A 21,147-nucleotide genomic window follows, 5' to 3' on the forward strand; every position below is an offset into this window, starting at 1 on the left:
AGAGTCAATGCAATTTAATCTGATTAAATTTTCAGAGTGTATTCTGGACTGATTATATAATAAGCTGCCACAAAACAATATTTTAAAAATTTCAGTATCACTAGTAATAGAAAATGCATGTCAAGTAATAAAAAAAACTCCCCCAAAAGAAGAGCCCAGCACCAAATGGTTTCATTTTCAATTGCTTCAAAAAGAATAAAATATTTAGGAATAAATTTAACCAAAGAAATTCAAGATTTGTAAACTGAAAACTACAAAACATTGACAGAAATTAAAGATGTAAATAAATGGAAAGTTATTCATGTTCATGGGTTGGAAGACTTACTATTGTTAAAATAGTAATACTCAAATTGGTCCACAGTTTCAATGCATTATCTGTCAAAATGCCAACTTCCTTTAATATATATATATATATATATATATATATATATATATATATATATATATTTTATTGATTCAGAGAGGAAGAGAGAGGGAGAGAGAGATAGATACGTCAGTAATGAGAGAGGATCATTGATTGACTGCCTCCTACATGCCCCCTACTGGGGATCGAGCCTGAAACCCAGGCATGTGCCAAACTGTGACCCCCTGGTTCATAGGTCGACACTCAACCACTGAGCCACACTGGCTGGGCAGCCAACTTCCTTTTTTGAAGAAATTGACAAGCTGATCCTAAAATTGATATGGTCATGCAAAGGACCCAGAATAACCAAAATAATCTTGAACAAGAGGAACAGATTTGGAAGACTTGATTTCAAAACTTTCTACAATGCTACAATGTACAAGACAGTAAATACATGAAAAGATATTCAACACAATTACTCATTAGGGAAATATAAATAAAAAACCACAATGAGCTATTATTTCACTCCCATTAGGATGGCTATAATTTTTAAAATAAAAAATAACATTTTGTAGAATAATTGAAACCTCCAAGTATTGTTGGTGGAAACATAAGAAGATGTTGCTAATGTAGAAGAGAGTCTGGCAGTCTAGCAATTCCTCAAAAATATTAAACCTACAGTCACCATATGGCCTTCCGCACTTCCCGTCTTATGCTTCCCACTAGAAACGTGGTGGTTCTACTTGCATCTTGAGAGAAAATCTCTGCAGGTATCCCTGCATCGGGCTTTGCCTCGCTCCTCAAAGTGGGACTCTTGGGCATTTTAGTTTCCAGTTCCTTATGGAAGGTGAGACCGAAATACACACAGAATAGGAAGGATGAGGACCAGGAACAGGCCACCGCATGGGACAGCAGAAGCATGGGTTGCTTTGGTGCACAGTCCCAACACGTCCACAGGGCACACTGAGGATCCTCCGTCGGTAAGATGTTCTTGGACTTTCTCATGCTGCTAGGTCTTATCATTGGTTTCTTATTTTTATAGCTATTATTTCTTTAAAATTAAGGAATATATATATATTTTTAAATATATTTTTATTGATTTCAGAGAGGGAAGGAGAGGAAGAGAGAGAAACAGCAATGATGAGAATCACTGATCGGCTTCCTCCTGCATGCCCCCGACTGGGGATCGAGCCCACAACCCGGGCATGTACTCTTGACTGGAATCGAACCCGGGACCCTTCAGTGTGTAGGCCAACACTCTACCCACTGACCCAAACCAGCTAGGGCAATGAAGGAATATTTTAAAAAATGAACTTAAGACTATTTTCTTTTTAAAACATCTTTATTGATGACTTGAATTAGATTTCTTTTCATTTTTTTGTTATTCGTTTTTAATTAGTTCAGAAGCCCATAAATACAAAATCTTTCTAAAAAATGAAAGCATTACAGATAATGGACTCTACCCCCAATCCCAGTCACTTGCCTCTTTTCCCCAGATGAAACCATTGTCCTTATTTGGTATGTATTAGTCCGAATCCACCTGTGTGCATTTATATCCATGTGTTTAGCCATAGGAAAGATTTAGCATTGTTTTGTAGGAGTGTGTGTCCGTACATAATGCTGTAGACATAATGTTGTCCTTATCTTTCAGCCCCTTGCTTTATCACTCAATGTACATCTTAGAAATTTTTCCATGCTACTTAAGTATGAGCTGCGTTGTTCTCATTTTAACTGCTATAGAGAATTCCAGAGTAATACATCCACTCCACTGAGGCATTCTCTGACCGGTGTACACGCAAGGTGGACACAGTTCTTCGCTGTTACGCCCAGGGCTACACCAACCATCTTCATACTTGCCTCACTGTGCATATATTTAAGTTTTTCTCCAAAGTTATAACTAGCAATAGATTTGTTGGGTCCCTGCTTTTTCAGTTCTTAGAGTCACTGCTAAATTCGCCTTCAAAGTGCTGTACTGAGTTATATTCCCACCAACAGTGCTCACACCTTCAAACAGGTGCCATTCTCACCAAAATTTTAACATCATGAAACTGAGAATACTACATAGTTAGTAGCATTGATAATAAAATTAAAAATTAAAATCCTTCCTACATGTTAGAAAGGAATAACATAAAATTAGTAATAACGTAAAAACAAGGGAAATACTAGATCAAAGTTTTGGGGTTTTTTTAAATAATAAATTGGACAAGTATAGCATGGTGGAATCTGGCTTGGGAAAATGTCACATAAAAAAGATCACATGCAAGTTAAATATTCAATGGCCTAATGCCAGGCCTGCAATCCCCATGCAAATCTATACCTCTAATTGTCTGTGATCTGAAAATAAAGGAGAGCATTTCTGCTGGTACACTGAACAACAACCCGTGGTTAGTAGACACCAATAGGGCAAATAATTGCAGAACAAGCTACCATAATGGGGCTTCATAATTGTGCCCAGATGATAGGAGGTTACAAGTCCTCTGAACTTTGACCAGATCACATCTGGAACATTTACATCACAAGGGGATATTTTCAAGACAGGGCAACACTGATTACCATAACCATGTATTGCAATCATCACGCAAGTTCCTATGTGTCATCAGATTCTTTTATTCAAAGACTGAGTACGAGTGTGTTCTAGCAGGAAGTTAGAGCAACAGTCTTCCTTCAGTTCTCCCAATAGAGTATCCATGCACGATGGACTCTTCCTTTGTTAGCCTTTCTAGATTCAGAAGAAAGGACCACCTAAAACCCTTCCATCTCCACAGTTTTAAGATTCTTTATCTGTCCTTGAAAATGCTTATTTCCCCAGATATGTTCCCAAACATCAGTAACTTCAATTTGACCATAAATGGTCAACAGCAAGGCATACTAGATTTATAATGATCATCAACTCCAACCCACCAACACTGGCTAATTATAGCCAGCATGTGTGTTCAGAGGAGAGGACTGAGTATTTGTTTTCTTTCGTCACTGAAAGAGCAACAGCTTTGTCTGTAGCCCAGGTTTACTATCCTCTCAGCCAAAACGATGACTTTGTAACTCCCCAGCCAATGACCTCAAGCCTGACCTACAGCAGTCATCCCCTGGGATTAAAAAGGTCATTTAAACACCTCAGGCCCTAGTCACTAGGAGGATACAAATTTCATCTCAAATTAGTATTCTTAAAGTTAAGGTCTTCTCACAAAAGTAATATAGAAGGAATGAGTAATGATGTTTTAAAAAGCTGGAACAGTTGACTGGATTTGAAAATGTCAATTTTTCCCCAATATTTCTTCTACGAGAGGCAAATATACTTCACTAATTTAAACTCTCCAAAACACTATGCTGTCTGAAAAGCTAGTATTATTATTTGTTTTCACAACTATGTGAATGTTCATGATGATAAGCACCAACAATATCCCCAGGTAGCAGTTACCATTGCTAACATTTTGCTCGTACGTGAGTTCCCCTTATCTGAGTGGGATGTCTGCCAAGACCCCCAGTGGATGCCTGAAACAGTGGATAGTACCGAACTCTTCATATACTGATTTTTCCTATACATAGGTACATACCTATTATAACGTTTAATTTATAAATGAGGCACAGTAAGAGATTAACAATAATAACTAAAAATAAAATAGAACAATTACAACAATACGCTGCTTCAATAAAAGTTATGTGAATGTGGTCTCTCCCTCTCCCTGATAACTAATCTGACAACACAGGTGGCTACGAAGTGAATAATGGAAGGGTTGCCTTTAGAGGGTGGATAACACTGGACAAAAAGTATGATTCACGTCCTGGGCAGCACGGCACAAGATTTCATCATGCTATTCAGAAAGGTGCGTAATTTTAAACTTATAAATTGCTTATTTTTGAAATTTTCCATTTTATATTTTCAGACTGCGGCTGACCATGGGTAACTGAAACTGCAGAAAGTGAAACTGCGGATAAGGAGGGACTATATATCCTGCATAGATACGTGGGTAAGGCTAGAGATGTAGAAATAGTTTGATTTTTGTTTGTTGTTACAAAATTTGTTCATACTGAACACACTTTTGAAACATTATTTTCCATTTACCAGTGTATTATGAACATTTCTATATGTTATTATTTTTCTACAACTTTACTCTTAAAGTCATAATATCATTCCACTGTATGGATATACCATAATTTATTTAATCCACTGTCTGTAGACACTTAAGTAGTTCTCACTATTTAAATTATCTTACCGCATAATTTTGATTATTTTCTTAGGAATAATTCCTTGTTTTTATTTCCTTCTGATTTTCATTTTACAGGATGCATTGCACTTGTAATTATTTACGCAATGTCTATAAACTGATAGAATGTACATAATTTCCAGCCCTTCATGACACTCATAAATACTTTTTATTAAGTAAATGAATGTTTTAAGACTTTGGGGTACATTTTATCAAGTTGTCTTGAAAACGTTGCATCAATTTATACTTTTTCCAAAAGCATAGGGAAGTCTCTCCCACATTCCCTCTACCTGTCTTAATTACAATCTTTAGACAACTTGGCATGCAAAAAAATGGCAGTTCATTGTGGTTTAATTTGGATTTTTAAAATTATAATTGAAATGAAACTGTTTTTCATGAGTTTGTTGGGCGTTTTCTAGTTTTGTGATTTGTTGGGTTTAGGTGTGGAAAGTGCTAAGGAACAGTCATTCAATGTTAAGGAAGTCATTTCAATGTTAAGGAAGTCATTTCAATGTTATCTAGAAAGTGCCTAAATCACCACTGTTCAAAGCGACACTCACTGGTGTAAGTTGCCAGATTCACAAGCAGTCGCTTTCGGCTATACTGGTAAAAAGCATCCAGGATTTTGACTTTCAGTCTGGAAGGGAAAGATTCTCACCTCTGCACAGAAGTGCAGCGTAGGGGTCCCTATAAGCTGGATATTTGGGGGAATAGAAAGGAAATCCCAGTTAAGCACACCTACCTTTTAATTGTTCTTTTCTATTCATCATCCTCTGTATGTAATATACATCATTAAAGGACCAAAGATAAAATATACATGGACTGTTTTCCTTGGTCAATTATTTTTAGTGCTTAACTCTGTTTTTCCTACTAATGTACTTGTTTTTCCTCAGGGTTTTCTATTCATTTCTCTCCCCCATTTCCTGATCCAGTTAGACTAAACCCCAACATGCAATCCTGTCCACCTCACTTGTATTAATACTCTTTATGTCATCAGTGTGTAGGCTGCAAAAAGTACCTAACTTTTAAAAAATTGATTGATTTGAGAAAAAGATAATCGATTTTGTTGTTCTACTTTATTGATGCATTCATTGGTTGTTTCTTGCATGTGCCCTAACCAGAGATTGAACCCATAACCTTGGTGTATTGGGACAATGCTCTAACCAACTGAGCTACCCGGCCAAGGCAAAAGAACCTAACTTTTGAGGGGAGTTAGTCATGCGATTTGTGTGGTCCTGTCTTCACTAAGCCAACAAATTTTAAAAGGCTCAAACTACATCATTCATACAGAGCAAAATGATACATATTTCTTTATTTTTTGCAGCTAATGAAGGGTATCAAATCTCTTGAGAATCCACAATCTACTTCACACCCACAAGTCATAGGTCACGGCTTCTGCTGGGCGGTGGCCTCAGTGCATAGGGTCAGCTCATTCTGAGGGCTGCAGAAGATGTTCTTGTGTAATGACAACATCTTCAAAGAGTAAGTGTAAGCTGATACTTCAAGTAAAAGTGTGCTTTCAACATCACTGTTCACACACAAAATGAAGAGGAAGGATAATAGCAATTTGTGATACTGAAACTGAAGCAGAAGGAAAGCCTATGTGTGCAAGGCATTGACATTACATAGTTGAGACAGGCTGTCCTGCCCAGGGTACGTCAACAAGGCCTGTTACCGCCCAACCCTCAAGGAGACTCTGGGTTCACTCAGGAAATTCTACCATCTTGCCTTGACCCATTAGTTCTTTCAACCTCTGAGACCATTTCGCACCTCTCCTTTTTTCTCAAACTTCCAACAAACCTCCACTCTTAGTTGACTCCTTGCTTTGCTTATTTCACTGAATATAATGGAATCAATCAGACTAGAATGACCTCAACTTCCCACCATCAAACAGCCAGCCTGCCTCTCTGTGTCTGCTCCCATACATTCCACCTGGCCCCTGCCCTCTGCCCAGCTCCACTGAGCGTTGGCGCACATTTCCTCTCCTTTGCTGAAGGACTTTTCTCCAGCTTCACTTTTCCTCCTTTCTACTAGTCATGCCCAACAGCATAAAAACATGTAGCTCCTTCCGATCTTCAAAGGAACCCCGCCCTTGTCTTGACCCCACACCCTCCCCCGATATTAGCCATTTTCTGCTTCCCTATACAGCAAAATTCCTCAAGGGTTGTCTAATAGTTTGATCTCTTCCACTTCCACCCATTTGTTCCTCTGTTTTAAGCCTTTGTTTTCATCTAGTGCTTAAGCAACTGTATGACAACAAAAGTAATTAATACAAAAAAGACTTCACCCACATTCCACTAGCCTAAGACATCGATGATTCCTGTTTTATTTGTGCTCCTTCTTATAATTGCTCATTGGCTAATGTCCTTTTTTGACCTGTTGCAATCAGAATCTAGGAATATTTTTACTATATTCTACTCCCCTTAGTTAACATTATCATTCCCTATCTTTCTACATTATTTACACAATTCATATTTTAAAATTAAATTTTATTAAGTGGATATGTGCACAGTTTGTTTCACTATCCACTATTTGGGGCCATTCAGATGGTCTTTTACGGTTGTTACAAATGCTGCCGTGGTTAAGAACCTCGTGCACATAACTTATGAATAACCTTTGGTTGAACTCAATATACGTATATTGTAGTCGATTAAAATGTGGTATAACTATCTTACGAAGTAGAGGTTGGTATTCTTCCACAGTACACCCCCTTATATGTAGTTTCACTTTTGGCGGTTTTAGTAACCCACCATCCAGTGTAGTCCAAAATATTAAATGGAAAATTCCAGAAACAATTAAGTTTTAAATTGCACGCCCACCATTCTGAGTAGTGTGATGAAATCTTGCATCATCCAGATTACTCGTTCAATGCTTCTCCCCTCCTTCCATTGAAATAAAATCTTTAGGACATTTAACTACCCACATCCTCCCTATGGCCCAAATCCTGAGTTTGGATGAGATCATTATAGGATTTCAATCTCAGACTATTACCATGTTTTCCTTCACAGAATATCTCTCCGGTTTCAAAATCCTTCACAGAGTGTCATCCCCACTGAACTATCACCATCCATTTAGATTCAATTGTAAATGTAAGATTCATCGCTCCTCAATGGTTCTTGAACTTTTCTTCCGTCGTGATATTTGATTTTCATTTGTTTAGCAGGGGTGGGGAACCTTTTTTCCACCAAGGGCCATTTGGATATTTGTAACATCATTCGCGGGCCATACAAAATTATCAACTTAAAAATTAGCTTGCTATATTTAGTCAAACATTTAATTAACTCACCCTTGCCTTGGCAGGGCCAGGACAAATGATTTATTGGGCCTTAGATGGCCCTCAGGCCAGATGTTCCTCACCCCTGGTTTACAGAATTTTATCAAAGGGTCTACAGAGAGGATATTTTAAGAGCCCTTATTTTTATTGTTATTATTTTTCTTATTAACAAAGCAAGACTTACAAGCAATGCAATACTGACAAATGTATGAGAGAGAAAAAAAAAATTGTCCTCTTCCCTCTCAGGTTCTGCATGGGGGGGCCTTCTAATTAAACTAACAAAAGAAAGATTAACAGGAGAAAAACTATATGTTTATTGATCTAAATATTTTTATGTGTAAATGGGTTTCACAGAAAAGAGGTGAAAACCCAAAGAGGCAGTAAGACCTGGGGGATTATGTACCATTTTAACAAAGGGTGATAAATTGTGGAGAAGTGACAGACAAAGGAAAAGGGGGTTTGGGATCCTACCAGTGGTAAATTGTGGGAAGATGACTAGGAGATAAATGAGAAATAAGATTTCTTCAGTAAGGGTGGTTATGCAGAGAAGATCATAGTTCTCCTCTTCCTGGAGAGAGGACACTTTTACAAATGGAAATTTTCATCACCTTCACATGGAGAAATTTATGCCCTGCGTTTAGACAGGAAGCAGGAGGGCAGAAAGTCCTCCTTGTGTCAGCTGCATCTCAATGGCCTTCAGCCCGAACTAATCGTATTCCAAAGTGCTGTATCTGGGGGTGGTATAAAGCAGGACATAGAGTATTTATAACGGAAGCCAGCTGCATGGGGTGTGAGCTGTGCAGTCACACAGAGCCCTGCTCTCAGAGGATCCTGGACTTGTGATAACCGGAATGGTGAGCCGAGGTTTTTTTCCCCCAGGGTTGTGTCTCACGACGCCAAAGAATGAACTTCGCGGACCAGAAGATTGAAGCAAAAGTGTGAAAAATTTATTACAAGCAGATTCAGACTCCCCTCACAGGGAGGGGGACCAATAATGGGTGGCCCATGAAGCCTTGTACTCTAGGGATATGTATTTGTTCCAAGCCTGCTCTATATCTACCTGCGTCGCTACCTGATTCCCTCATTGTTCTTGCCCAGCAATGGACCTGAACTTTTCCAGTTCCTATGTGTCAGTTCACCTTATTGTTGCAGACCCCCCTAGTTTCCCATGCCTCCCACTCTGAGTCCAAACACATTTTGTTATTGCTGCTTGGTTGTTCCTGTGATTAGGCTGCTCAAACTGCCATGTCTGCCCCTGCCTATGTTCCACCTGCCTTTGTTTCCCACTGGACCCCTGCCTGCGTTTCAAGCTTTCTCTCACTTGATTCAATGCTTTGCTGTCACCATCTTGAAATTAAGAAAAAAAATTTCTCTCTACACTTCTGATTTTTTGGCTGAGGCCCCTGTAATAAAGACACCTTAAAAAGGAAAAAACAACAACAACAAAAAAGGGGAGAAAAAAACAGAAGTTTATTAAAATATATACCTCAGCCCTGGCCAGTGTGGCTCAGTGTTAGAGTGTCGGCTGGTGTACGGAAGGGTTACAGGTTTGATTCCCAGTCAAGGGCAGGTACCTGGGTTGCAGGCCATCCACAGCCCTGGTCTGGACATGTGCGGGAGGCAACCCACCGATGTGTCTCTCTCACATTGATGTTTCTCTATTTCTCTCTCTCTCTCTCTCTCTCCCCTTCCTTCCCTTACACTCTCTAAAACTCAATGGGAAAAATATCCTCAGGTGAGGATTAACAATAACAACAAAAATGTATATACCTTATGTACATATGGGAGATAAGGAAGAAAAATGAGTAACTCTTCAGATGGCCCAAGCCACCACCTTAAATACCAATTTAAGTTAAAAACAAATGAAAGATGTTGGGGGTGAGGCCAGTTATGGGAGGTGACCAGGAAAAGCAAGGTAAGGAGGGCAAGGTTTGTTCTGTAGTCTGCCTTCTCTAAAGATAGGATTCTCTTGTGATTCAGTCATCTGTCTCATCCTGGAACTGAGAGGGAGACACCAGATGGAAATTTCCTTTACAAATGTAACAGTAGAGTAGCTTCTACTCTGTTTCACAGCTTTCTGTGTCTGGTATTGCTCAAAACAATCAGCTCAAAATATCCTTATGCCAAGGGGCATATTCTGATACCCCTTAAAAAAAAAAATACACACACACACACACACACACACACACACACACACTAGAGGCCCAGTGCACAAATTCATGCACAGGTGGGGGTTCCTCGGCCTGGCCAGTGATCAATCGGGGCTGGCCAGCCGGTGGGAGGGACTGCGGGAGGTTGGCCGGCCCCGGGAGGTTAGCTGTGGGAGTGCACTGACCACCAGAGGGCAGCTCCTGCATTGAGCATCTGCCCCCTGGTGGTCAGTGCACGTCATAGGGACTGGTCATTTGGTCGACCAGTCATAACAGTCGCTTAAGTTTTTAGATAGATAGATAGATAGATAGATAGATAGATAGATAGATAGATAGATATAGATATTTTATTTTTATTTCAGAAAGGAAGGGAAAGGGAGCAAGAGAGATAGTAACATCAATGATGAGAGAGAATCATTGATCGGCTGCCTCCTGCACACCCCACACTGGGAATCAAGCTCCCAACCCAGGCATATGCCCTGACTGGAATTGAACATAGATTGATGCTCAACCACTGAGCCACATCAGTCAGGCCTGATACCCTTTACAAGAGTCCCTGAATTTTCATTTTGCTTTTATATTCCTTTTTAGGAAAGTGTATATACTATGCTTATATTTTTATATATATATATTTTAAATTTCTTTATTGATTAAGGTGTCACATATTTGTCCTCATCCCCCCATTCCCATCCCACACCCCTCTATTTTTATATATTTTAAAATGAAATCATATTGTGCATATTTTACCTGCCTTTCTTCATCTGAAAAGTTTGTTTTGCATATTAATATGATATATTTTCAGCATCATTTTCAGTGGCTGCATAGTATTCTATTATATAGATGCACCATTTTCTTAACTAATTATTTATTATTGGACATATAGATTATTTCTAGCTTTTCAATATTACATGTGCCAAAAATTTGGGTTAATAGGTAGACTTGGGTTAAAAATCCCTCCCCCATCCCTTTCCAGCTGTGTCAACCTAAAACAAATTCACCTATCTGAGTCTCAATTTGCTCATCTGTAAAGCAGGGGAAATAATAGACTCTCATAATTATTTTAAAGTATCAAATGAAATACTACATATGAAGCACTTAGTACCTAGTACACAATATTTGCTTAGTTAATTTTTAACCAGTTGTAAAATGGGAATACTATAGTTTCCCTCTCACACAGTTCTTATGAGAATTAATAAATTATTATATGTAAAGTACATACAGTCAGCACTCAGTGTTAACAACATGATTGATAATTAACCATAAACTAATTCAGAGCTGACTGATAATGAATTCTCAATTAAAAGACCAAAAAATTGGAAGAGAAATTCTGAATATTTATTCACAAAGCTACAAAAATGCCTAAAAGTTGTTTTTTTGGGGTTTTTTGCAAATGTTTCTTTGACCCAAATATCTGAAGCCAAGAGGAACAATGTGGCCAGGCCACGGTTGACTCTGGTGAGCTTCTGGAAGACGCTGGGTAGCTGCACTTTTTATTCAAATCACCAAGCTCATGCTCAACCATGCTATTAATTCTGGTTTCTAAACCAGAACAATATTCCCTCTTCAGCTGTGTTTCCTAGAATGAAGAAAAATAATATTTTCCTTTTACAGAATCCATATTACTGTGTTTATTGAGATGCCAGATATATTTTGAACCAAGTTCTTCACCTTTGCAATTCTGCACTAGTAGTAGGCATTTGGGACCCAGGGCAAGCGTTCAATGTGGTCTAGTTTAAATATCGGGCAAATTGGTAGTGGTTTCTCTTTTATTCTTTTTTTCTTTTTTTAAATCCTCACCCAAATTTTCCATTGATTTTTTTTTTTTTTTTTAGAGAGAGTATAAGGGAGGGAGGTGGGAGAGAGAGAAACATTGATGTGAGAGACACATTGATTGGTGGCCTCCTGCTAGAGCCGGACTCGGGCCAGGGATCAAACCTGCAACCTAAGTACATGCCTTTGACCGGGAATTGAACCCAAGGCCTGAGGCCCGAGGTCTGTGGGCTTATGCTCTAACCACTGAGAAAACTGGCCAGGGCTCTCTCCTATCCTGTTGCATCCTCTTCTCTTTCCCAGGGTCCAGATCCTGCAAGTCCGGACTTGCCTCTGAAGGGCCATCCCAGGCTGGGCAGTGTGATCTAGGGATTCCCCTACTAAGTCTGAAACCGAAACTCTGCAAACTCTCATCTTGATTTCTTGCCACATTCATTTTCCATCTGCCTTCCTGGCACACGTCCTCTCTAGCAAACTTCCCATCCATCAAGCGTCTCCAAGATGGGGCCCGCGCTTCCCCAGGCCCGTCTTGCTGTTCCGTGGCTGGGGCAGGGTTGTGCCCTCTCCTGGAAACCACCTCGTTTCAGAGGCTCTGTTATTTAGTGGGAGACATCCATGGCCTCAGGGAGGATTAGAATTATTAAAACAGAAATTCAAAAACAAAGGAAGAATTATCGTTCAGCTTTTGTGTTTCAAAAACAGATTTTTTGAAACCCACAGCTGAAACAATAGTTTGGGAAGAAAAAAAAAAATCTGGGCTTTCTGAGAGAGAAAAAAATAATTTTTTTTAGATCCAAAGTTAGTTTTACGTATCAATAGAAAAATTCCCCCAAATGAAGTTGAGCAGAAACCATACCTTGTGAAGTAAGTAGTAGGAACCAGCCAGGCGGGGACTAGGAACACACGGCCCGGGAGGACAGGGAAGCAGCGAGGGAGAGGGCGCGTGGGTCGGAGAAGGCGCAGGCCCTGCTGCCTTGTGGGTTGAAACCCTTAGGGGGCGGGCAGCTGAAGAGAATCTGCTGGGAAGTTTTCAGCTCCTGGCTCGGTGGATTCTTCTTTGCTCAGTGTTCCCAGACTTTTCTGTCCGCCGGCCCTGCTTCCTCAGGAACTGTCCCATCCTGCTCCAGGGCCACGGTCACACAGGAGCCCACCTCTGGCCTGTCCTGGGTTTGAGGGTGGATCAGTGTGCTGCGAGGGGCAGCAGTGCCTTGTGGGTAATGGCTTGATCCTGGGTGGCGGGACTGCAATTGCTGGGCTCTGGCCTCTGGTTAGATACAAACCTCTGGACACAGTAGTGACCACGTTGGCCAGATGAGAAAGCTCTTAGGAGGAAAGGGTGGCATCAGCCTGCATGGAGGACCGAGATGATGGATGTGCTGGCATTTGGGTCCCTGCCTCTAGTTGGCGTGGTTTCTCCCAGGGCTGGGTTTCAGCCTTCAGCCCCCACCCATGGAGCCTGTGAACTTTCTACCTAAGCTAGTTCAATCTTACCTCCTGCTACCTGCTGTGACCAAGGATAACTAACACCTTTAGCTCCCAAGTGCTTCTGGTTACCAAGTCCTAAAGGTCCTGCTTCTGAAACACCTCTGGCTTTGTGTCCTCTCTTCCCTTTCCACTGCCCCCTGGTTTCTCTGGGCCATGCGAATACCCCCTAACCAATCTCTGTATCTACAGCCTAAACCACAGTCTGTCTCCTTTAAAAGTCATTTTTTCTGAACTGCTATTGAGCATGCCATGCTTTTCCTCCAGAACCTCCGAGGGAGATGTGCTGTCTTGGGAAAAAGGAGAATTTTCTACGGGCGGTTCCCGTACCTCCTCAGCCTTCGCCTACCCGCCTCGCACTTCTCACTTGACAGCTGAGAGGAACCCCTCCGTGTGTGGCTGTGCCCGTGTCATTGCTCCTGCTGCCAGCTTCACATCAGTCCTCCCAGCCTTCCCAGGTCATTTCAAAAAAATCCTCGCTATCCTGCAAAGCCCACACTAAATGACACTATTTCCATGAGACTTCTGGTATCCCCAAGCAAAATGACATCTCTACCATCAAATGCCTAATTTATGGTGTTTATTCAACTCTATTTTGTACTATAATTGTTTGTGTGCGTAATTTATTTCTTCCACTAGCCTAGTATGCTCTTGGAGGACCAGTTCTTACTTAACTTGATGAACCCTGAAGTCAGGAGCTACTACGTAAAGGGCATTCAGAACACATCTATTGAAGATAACTAAACCAAGAAATAATGTTCTCTGTTAGACTGCGGCACATAAGTTGAATGTGTGTGTGTGTGTGGAGAAAAAGAAAAAGAAACAGAAAGAAAGACATATTTGAAGAACTGAATTAACTTCCACACCACAAATTAATTCAAGATGCATACAATTTGGCCAGTGATGCCAATTTTTTTCTTGCTATGTTTGTTTGTCTCTATGACAAAACTGATTAATAGTTTTTTATTTTAGTTCCTATTCTATTTAACTTTCTTCCAAGTTTCTATGTGTTTTATTTTTATTAAGTGTTACAGTTTTATAATTTAAATTCAATTTTAAAAATAATCTAAAGCCTAACTTTTTGGCTTATTGCATATGGTTCTTAACAATGTAAGTATTATATAGGCAAATTGTGCTCTTAGTCAAAGTCAATAAAATATTTCAAACCAAGTGTTTCCTATTAGCTTAACCGACTGCACACTCAGTTTAATATTGCAAGTGATGATGAGAAATGCAGGGATTTATATAACATATGCAGTACTTACTTTTCCAACAAATCTTTCCATTTCTCTCCTGATACATAGTTCAGGATATGTGGATCCTTTAAATGAGAATTAAGAGGAGTAAGTGTTATATTCTGGAAAAACTTTAGTATTATTAAAAATAATTTCCCACATTGCTGGGAGGAGGAAGGGTGGGAGGAGATAAAGGAAGGTGTAGGAGGTAAAATAAATAAAAAAAACTTTTGCTTAACATATATAAATAGCATGACTCTTTCCTCTTTATTCAAATATTAACAGTGATTTTTCAAGAGAAAAAGAAAACCTTTTGCATAACAAAAAATATTAAGCAGGTCATCATGGTTTACTAACAGAAATTGTGACGATCAGCACGAACAACATCCATGTGGGAAATGTATGCACATTTCATTTTGTTGAGGTGTGTCGTTTGAAAGTCTTGATCTCATTTCCTGTTTGAGTGCCTCCCTCTTAAATGTTCATCCGGGACAGGCAGCCAAGTAACAACAAGAAACCAGAAATAGGTAAGAATCATTGGGAAGAGGCGCTCTGTGATTATCATGTGATTATCAATCTTAGGAATACTCGTTCTAAATTAGAGGAACAGCAAGCTATAAAGAAAAAGTAGTTTAAAAGAATCTGAGCTGCCCTAACCGGGTTGGCTCAGTGGATAGAGCATCGGCCTGCAGACTCAAGGGTCCCAGGTTCGATTCTGGTCAATGGCATGTACCTCGGTTGCAGGCACATCCCCAGTAGGGAGTGTGCAGGAGGCAGCTGATCGATGTTTCTCTCTCATCGATGTTTCTACTTCTCTATCCCTCTCCCTTCCTCTCTGTAAAAAAATCAATAAAATATATTTAAAAAAAAAAGAAAAAAGAATCTGAGCTGTGATATAATGCTCACATTGTAGGGGGACAAAACCTTTCCCCACCTTCTTAGGGTCTCCAGCTGGGTCTGAGAATTAAGTTGACATAAAATGGATCCACAGGAGAAAAAGACACAGATTTTTGCATGCACATGGACCCTTTCCAGGAAAATGAAGACCCAAAGAAGTGGCTGGGCCCAAGTGTTTATATACCAGTTTGAACAAAGAGAGGCAATTGTGGGAAAGTAGCTAAAATACCTGGGGAGACTAAGGCAAGTTAAGAGTTATTGTAACTGGTCTGTTTGTCCAGATTTCTCTTGGCCTCAGCTCCCGTCTCTGGTGATGAGAGTGTTCCTTTCCTCCCGGGACAGGAGGGCGTCTTTCACGGGGGAGTTTTATCTCCTGCTTTCAGGAAGAAGAGGGGAGGTCAGAGCACCCTTCTTGCATCTACTGTTTTTCGTGCCTTTAGCTCAAAATACTCCTTATGCCCAAATGGCATATTTGTGGGGGAGGCACATTCTGCCACTCTTCAGACTCAATGTGGCTTGTAAGGGAAGACCACCTTGATGGGTTTTTAAAGATGACCAACTTCAGGACAAAAGGATCTTTAGAGGAAGGGACTTAGTGTAGAATGTGAAGCCTTCTCTCACGGTGTTGGCTTTTCCATGCTGGCTCCTCCAGATGAGCAAAAACAGAGTCAAGGTAAACTCAGGACCAATAACCAACAGTGGACTGGGTCTGTTCTGGTTAGTGTTCTCTGACCCAAGAACCCCTCATAACTATCCACCCCTGGACAGGAACTGCAGTTAACCCCCAAATCCTTTTTTTCTTTCTAATGCAGTATGTTTTTTTAATGGGTTTACTTCTCTCTTTCTTATTTTAACTTAGGCTAATAATAAAAAATTAGGTTATGATATCGTAGTAAACACCAAAGCAACAGTCAGGGGGAACAACACAGGAGTCAGCTAGATCCCCATCTGGTGTGAAACATTTTCTGATAAACCAGAAAAAATATTAATAAGCACGCAGATTACTGGAAGTGGACTGCACTTCAGGTTTTGGCTTTTCCTCTTGGCGTGTTTAATATACACAATGTGTGCTTGCAGTAATATTGTCTAAGCAGGACCCCTGGGAAGGGGACACGGGCCAAACACAGACCAGATACCCCATGTCCATAGCCATCTGACAATTTGTTCTGTTTTCTTTGTCATCTTTTCCCAATGGAGATCGTTGTCCGTAAACGCTAAGAGAAGAACTCATTTTTCATAGCCACTGACCTTTTTCTCTTAGATGGCTCTGGAACAACTTGAAACCTGGAAGTCTAAGAAGAGATTTCTGAGGGACGAACAGCATGCTACGGAATTTCACTTCGTGGTCCTTTTGAAAACAACAATAAAAACAGCTGGTAATCACAAAACACTTGGGGAGAAAAACTACTTTTTAGAAAAAGAGATCGCTAGACTGTTTTTTCTAATCTTTCTTAACACACCAGCCTCGATCTAAAGCAACAATTTCCAATGCAGAATATTTTGTTAGTTTTACTGAAAGGCAAAACAAGAAATGCTTAACATTTTCAACCTAACTGAACAACATCATAATTCCAAGGTAGCCGTTTTGATTATTTAGAAAACAGTGCAATCCTATCTGCTAGACAGAGTTTCCGACATGGAACCCAGAAGAAAGTACTTGTTTATCCTTGTAACTTGGCAACAAGAAAAAAAAATGAGCTGAGAAATAATATATCTGATAAAGTGTTCATTTGGTGACAGTTTTGTTTTTTGTGTTTTTTTTTTACTTGGGAAAAGAGATAGCACAAAACTTAAGCTGGAGAAGGACAGGTTGGCTCGATGGCTCTGAAGCTGGAACTGGCATCGGTAGGGGCCCCAGTAGCAGCCTCATGGAAATGCCGCTTGTTTTCCAACATTTAAAATTGCTTTACGTCTGTGTTCCCTTAAGCTATTTATATTACAACTTCATCAAAGTCAAGAATCTTCTGAGCTTGAACAGCGTCCATTCCTTTTTATTCTTACTTTTTTATTTTACTTTCCATTTTCCTCCCTAAATGCTTTAAGGAACTTTTTGTCATAGTTGCTATAGAAGTGAGAGGGGGAAAAATGAAGATTTCTCCTTTTCTCTTTTTTTGTTGATAATGGGTACTGAATACTACTTTTCTTTGAATTGTCTGTGCATAGATAAAACAAACTTACTCGGATTAGAAACTGTCATATAGAAAGAGTCTAAAAGGTTAATTTGTGCTTAGAGAAGAAAATCTCAAACACTGAAATTTGAAGCATTGCTAATACGATGAAGAATCAGAAAATCCCTTCACTCCACACATCAGAAATACTGTGAATAGGAGGAGAAGTCAGCACCTGCTTGAGGTTAGAAAGATGAAAATGATGGCTATTTATTTTTGGTGATTTTCCTGCATATTTATTTTAAAAAACTGGTGGAAAAACTGAACAGAGAATTGAAGTAGAAATTACAAGGAAAGAGAAGCTGAAAGTGTCACTGGACTTAAACTTGTAACTTGGCAACAAGAGAAAAAAAAATGAGCTTAAGTTTTGTGAGTTCCAGCTCACAAAAATGAGCTACAGCTTAAGTTTTGTGCTATCTCTTTTCCCAAGTAAAAAAACAAAAACAAAAACAAAAATAACTGTCACCAAATGAACACTTTATCAGGTATACTATTTCTCAGCTCATTTTTTTCCCCACTGAATTTAAAAAATCCAGGATCCTGGTATTATATTTTGGAAAAATCTTTTAACTAGAGTGTTAACACTCTCACTTCTTTCCTGATGGACGCAAGCACTTGCACCCATCGCTCGTCAGCTCAGATTGCGTCTCTGTGTATATGAACACACTACAGTTTTCTCCTCTGAGTCAGACACTGGAGCAAGCTACCAACGCATTTGTGTAGAAACTTTTGGCGAGTACATTGTTTAGATATATTTTGTTCTTCTCCATTAATCATTCAATCAGGGCTCTAAAATATTTTGCAAATCTATAAACAGGAAATCCTGTGTGCAATGCCTTCTCCTCGTCTGTGTCTTCTTATAATATTATACTTAAAAAGTTATCCCTTGTAGTTAGGCAGCTAAACAAGCATCAGATTCCAGAGGTAAAACAAGTAAGTAAGTAAATAAATAAATAAATAAATAAATAAATAAATAGCTGGAATACAGGATTAACTCATTAAGCTGAAATACTAAGGAAACCAGGCTAACACGGGTTCATTTTCTATCCCACGGTCTTTCATAATTTCTAATCTTTTGGCATCACACAGAGACAAACATGCAGGTAAAGGACCTACCGAAGAAAGTAAAAGGAAACCCTTCCTCTTGTGTACCTGTGTTATGTAGAGGCCACACCGTTATCTGCACCACACCATCCTCAGTGGATGTGCACATTGTCTAAACATGCCCGGGCAAGCTCCCCATGGACTCCTGACAGCCCAGTGGTGAAAGGGTGGGAAGTGTCAATGAAACTACAGATACCTCACTTCATACAGATACACAGAAGCTGTTATTGTACCTATGTTGATTAGAGCTAAACCCTATCATTTCTGCATCCTCACCACATGCCCATGTACAGGGGTCATTATCCTATATAATAAAAGGCTAATATGCAAATCAACCGAATAGCGGAACAACGTGTCGCTATGACGTGCACTGACCACCAGGGGGCAGACGCTCAACATAGGAGCTGCCCCCTGGTGGTCAGTGTGCTCCCATAGGGGGAGAGCCGCTCACTAGAAGCAGGGCTTACAGCTGGCAAGCGCAGCAGCGGTGGCAGGAGTCGCCTCAGCCATTGTGGCAGCATGAAAGATGTCCAACTGCCGGCTTGGGATTTGGTCTAAGCCGTTAGTCGGACATCCCCCAAGGGCTCCCCAGACTGTGAGAGGGCACAGGCCGGCTGAGGGACCCCTCCAGTGCATGAATTTTGTGCACCGGGCCTCTAGCATCTAAATAAACCTGACTAAACTAGGAACAGTTGTGTTTGTTAATTCAGCCACCATCTCAGAGATTAAGTTATCTACTGGGTTCTTGAGAGGGAAAGATGCTCTTGAGGTTTTATAATTGCTTATTCTTAGTAATTGTAAGTGCTGCCTCTAAGCCTATGATGTCTTTCTAAATGATAACACATTGCCATGAAAGAGTGAATGTCGTCAGCACTAGAAATCTCAGGATACAAGGAACACAGCTCTTCACACAATGCCTGGTCCAAAGCTGAAATGCCACAGAGAGCTCAGTTATCTGTGTCCCTCATTACTAACATGGTGAACGTCTAGTATGACATCCAGTACGTGTGTGTATGGCAGTCATACTATTTTACATGTGCTGGTATAGAGGAGTATAGTGTAAAAAATGTAGTAAAGGAATATAAGAATGGCATTATAATGTAGAGACTGTGAGCAGTGAAAGGCTGTGTTCTTGGCTTTGCCTTTTGGCATTGCTTTCAATCTGGACAGCTCTGAAATTTGGAGGAATGCAGTGTTGCGATGCCTATCATAAGGCTCATTATATAAATTTGCTACGCTGCTTGCTATAGACTGTTTGTCTCTCCCCAAATTCACATGCTGAAATCCTAACCTCCAATGTGATGGTACTAGGAAGTCAGGCCTTTAGCAGAGGATGAGGTCACGAGGGTGAAGCCCTCACGAATGGCATTAGTGCCCTTGAACAAGAGACCAGGGAGACGTACCTTGTCCCTCCTGTCATGTGAACACCCAGGGAGAAGACAGCAGGCTAGGTGGGAAGCTCTCACAGGATATCGGATCTGCTGGCCTTGGTCTTGGCCTTTCCAGTCTCCAGACCTGTGAGAAATAAGTTTCTGTTGTTTATATGCCACCCAGTCTATTACGTTATAGCAGCCTGAACTAAGACATGCTGGTATCGTTTCACTGAGATGAAAAAGATACAAGAGTATCCTGGCCAAGAGAACCAGGGAGTGCAGGCTGCAGTTCTGATGCTGACCGGGCGATGAGATGGAAGCGGGGCCCACCTACAGACACAGCCAGGGGCCATGTGCTGGCCACGGCTGGAGGACAGGGAGTCCTGGCACTCAGTCTCGGGGAGTGCCCTAGGGAGCGAGGTGGACATTCGCCTGCAGTCAGAGCTGTATGGACTAGCCAACCAAAGAGCAACGTGAACCCTAAATACCTCCGTAACCGCAGGAAGGGGGGCTGTAGGCTCTGCAGATTAAAAAAAACAAAACACATGGTTTCTGACAAAACTTCTGCTAACAAGAGTTAGGGAGAGTAGTCTCTGATATTTGTTTAATGTTTTATACCCATTTGCAGTTTATAGCTACTTTTTTTGTGGTAAATTATAAAAGCAGTACTTTATGATAAAACTATAAATGATATGAACATGCTGATATAGAAAATAAAAAGTCCAGTTTTACTGTCCAGATATTAACTGACTGCTGCTTAGCCCCCGTGTATTCTCTACACGACAGGGAGGCATCGTGACTAGCAGTTGAGAAGGCAGATTTCAGAGTCAAATCTCAGTGGTCACTAGTTGTGTGACTGGGGGATGTGAAACCGATCTCCAGGCCTCAGAATCCTATGTGTACAGTGGGGCTAATGACCTACCTCATATTACTAATATTGGATAATTAATAACAACACACAGAGAACACTTAGCACAGTGCTATTTGTTGATTATTATCAATTACAATATGTATAAGTAGATATTGACACATATGAACCTGAGGTAATGTGTCTGCATATGTAGCTTTGTCTTTACACAGTTAGAAACACAGTACACATACTTGGGTGATACGATTTGTGGGCTGAATCTTTGAGACGTGTCCTCCTCT

At 40.4% G+C, this 21,147-nt stretch overlaps 1 protein-coding gene across 1 annotated transcript in view; it reads right to left on the bottom strand.

Annotated features, from left to right (window-relative positions):
- Positions 1 to 16,240: 16,240 nt before the first annotated feature.
- The window catches only part of BBS12 (Bardet-Biedl syndrome 12), a gene marked incomplete at its 3' end in the record, with an annotated part of 28,280 nt that continues 23,373 nt past the window's right edge, over positions 16,241 to 21,147 (bottom strand). Inside the window, exons 2-3 of the transcript XR_013813581.1 lie at positions 20,029 to 20,140; positions 16,241 to 16,701 (exon numbers count right to left, since the gene is read on the bottom strand). The remainder of the gene's footprint in view (positions 16,702 to 20,028; positions 20,141 to 21,147) is intronic.

Source organism: Cnephaeus nilssonii (genome assembly GCF_951640355.1).
Source record: "Cnephaeus nilssonii genome assembly, chromosome: 5".
Taxonomy (NCBI): domain Eukaryota; kingdom Metazoa; phylum Chordata; class Mammalia; order Chiroptera; family Vespertilionidae; genus Cnephaeus; species Cnephaeus nilssonii.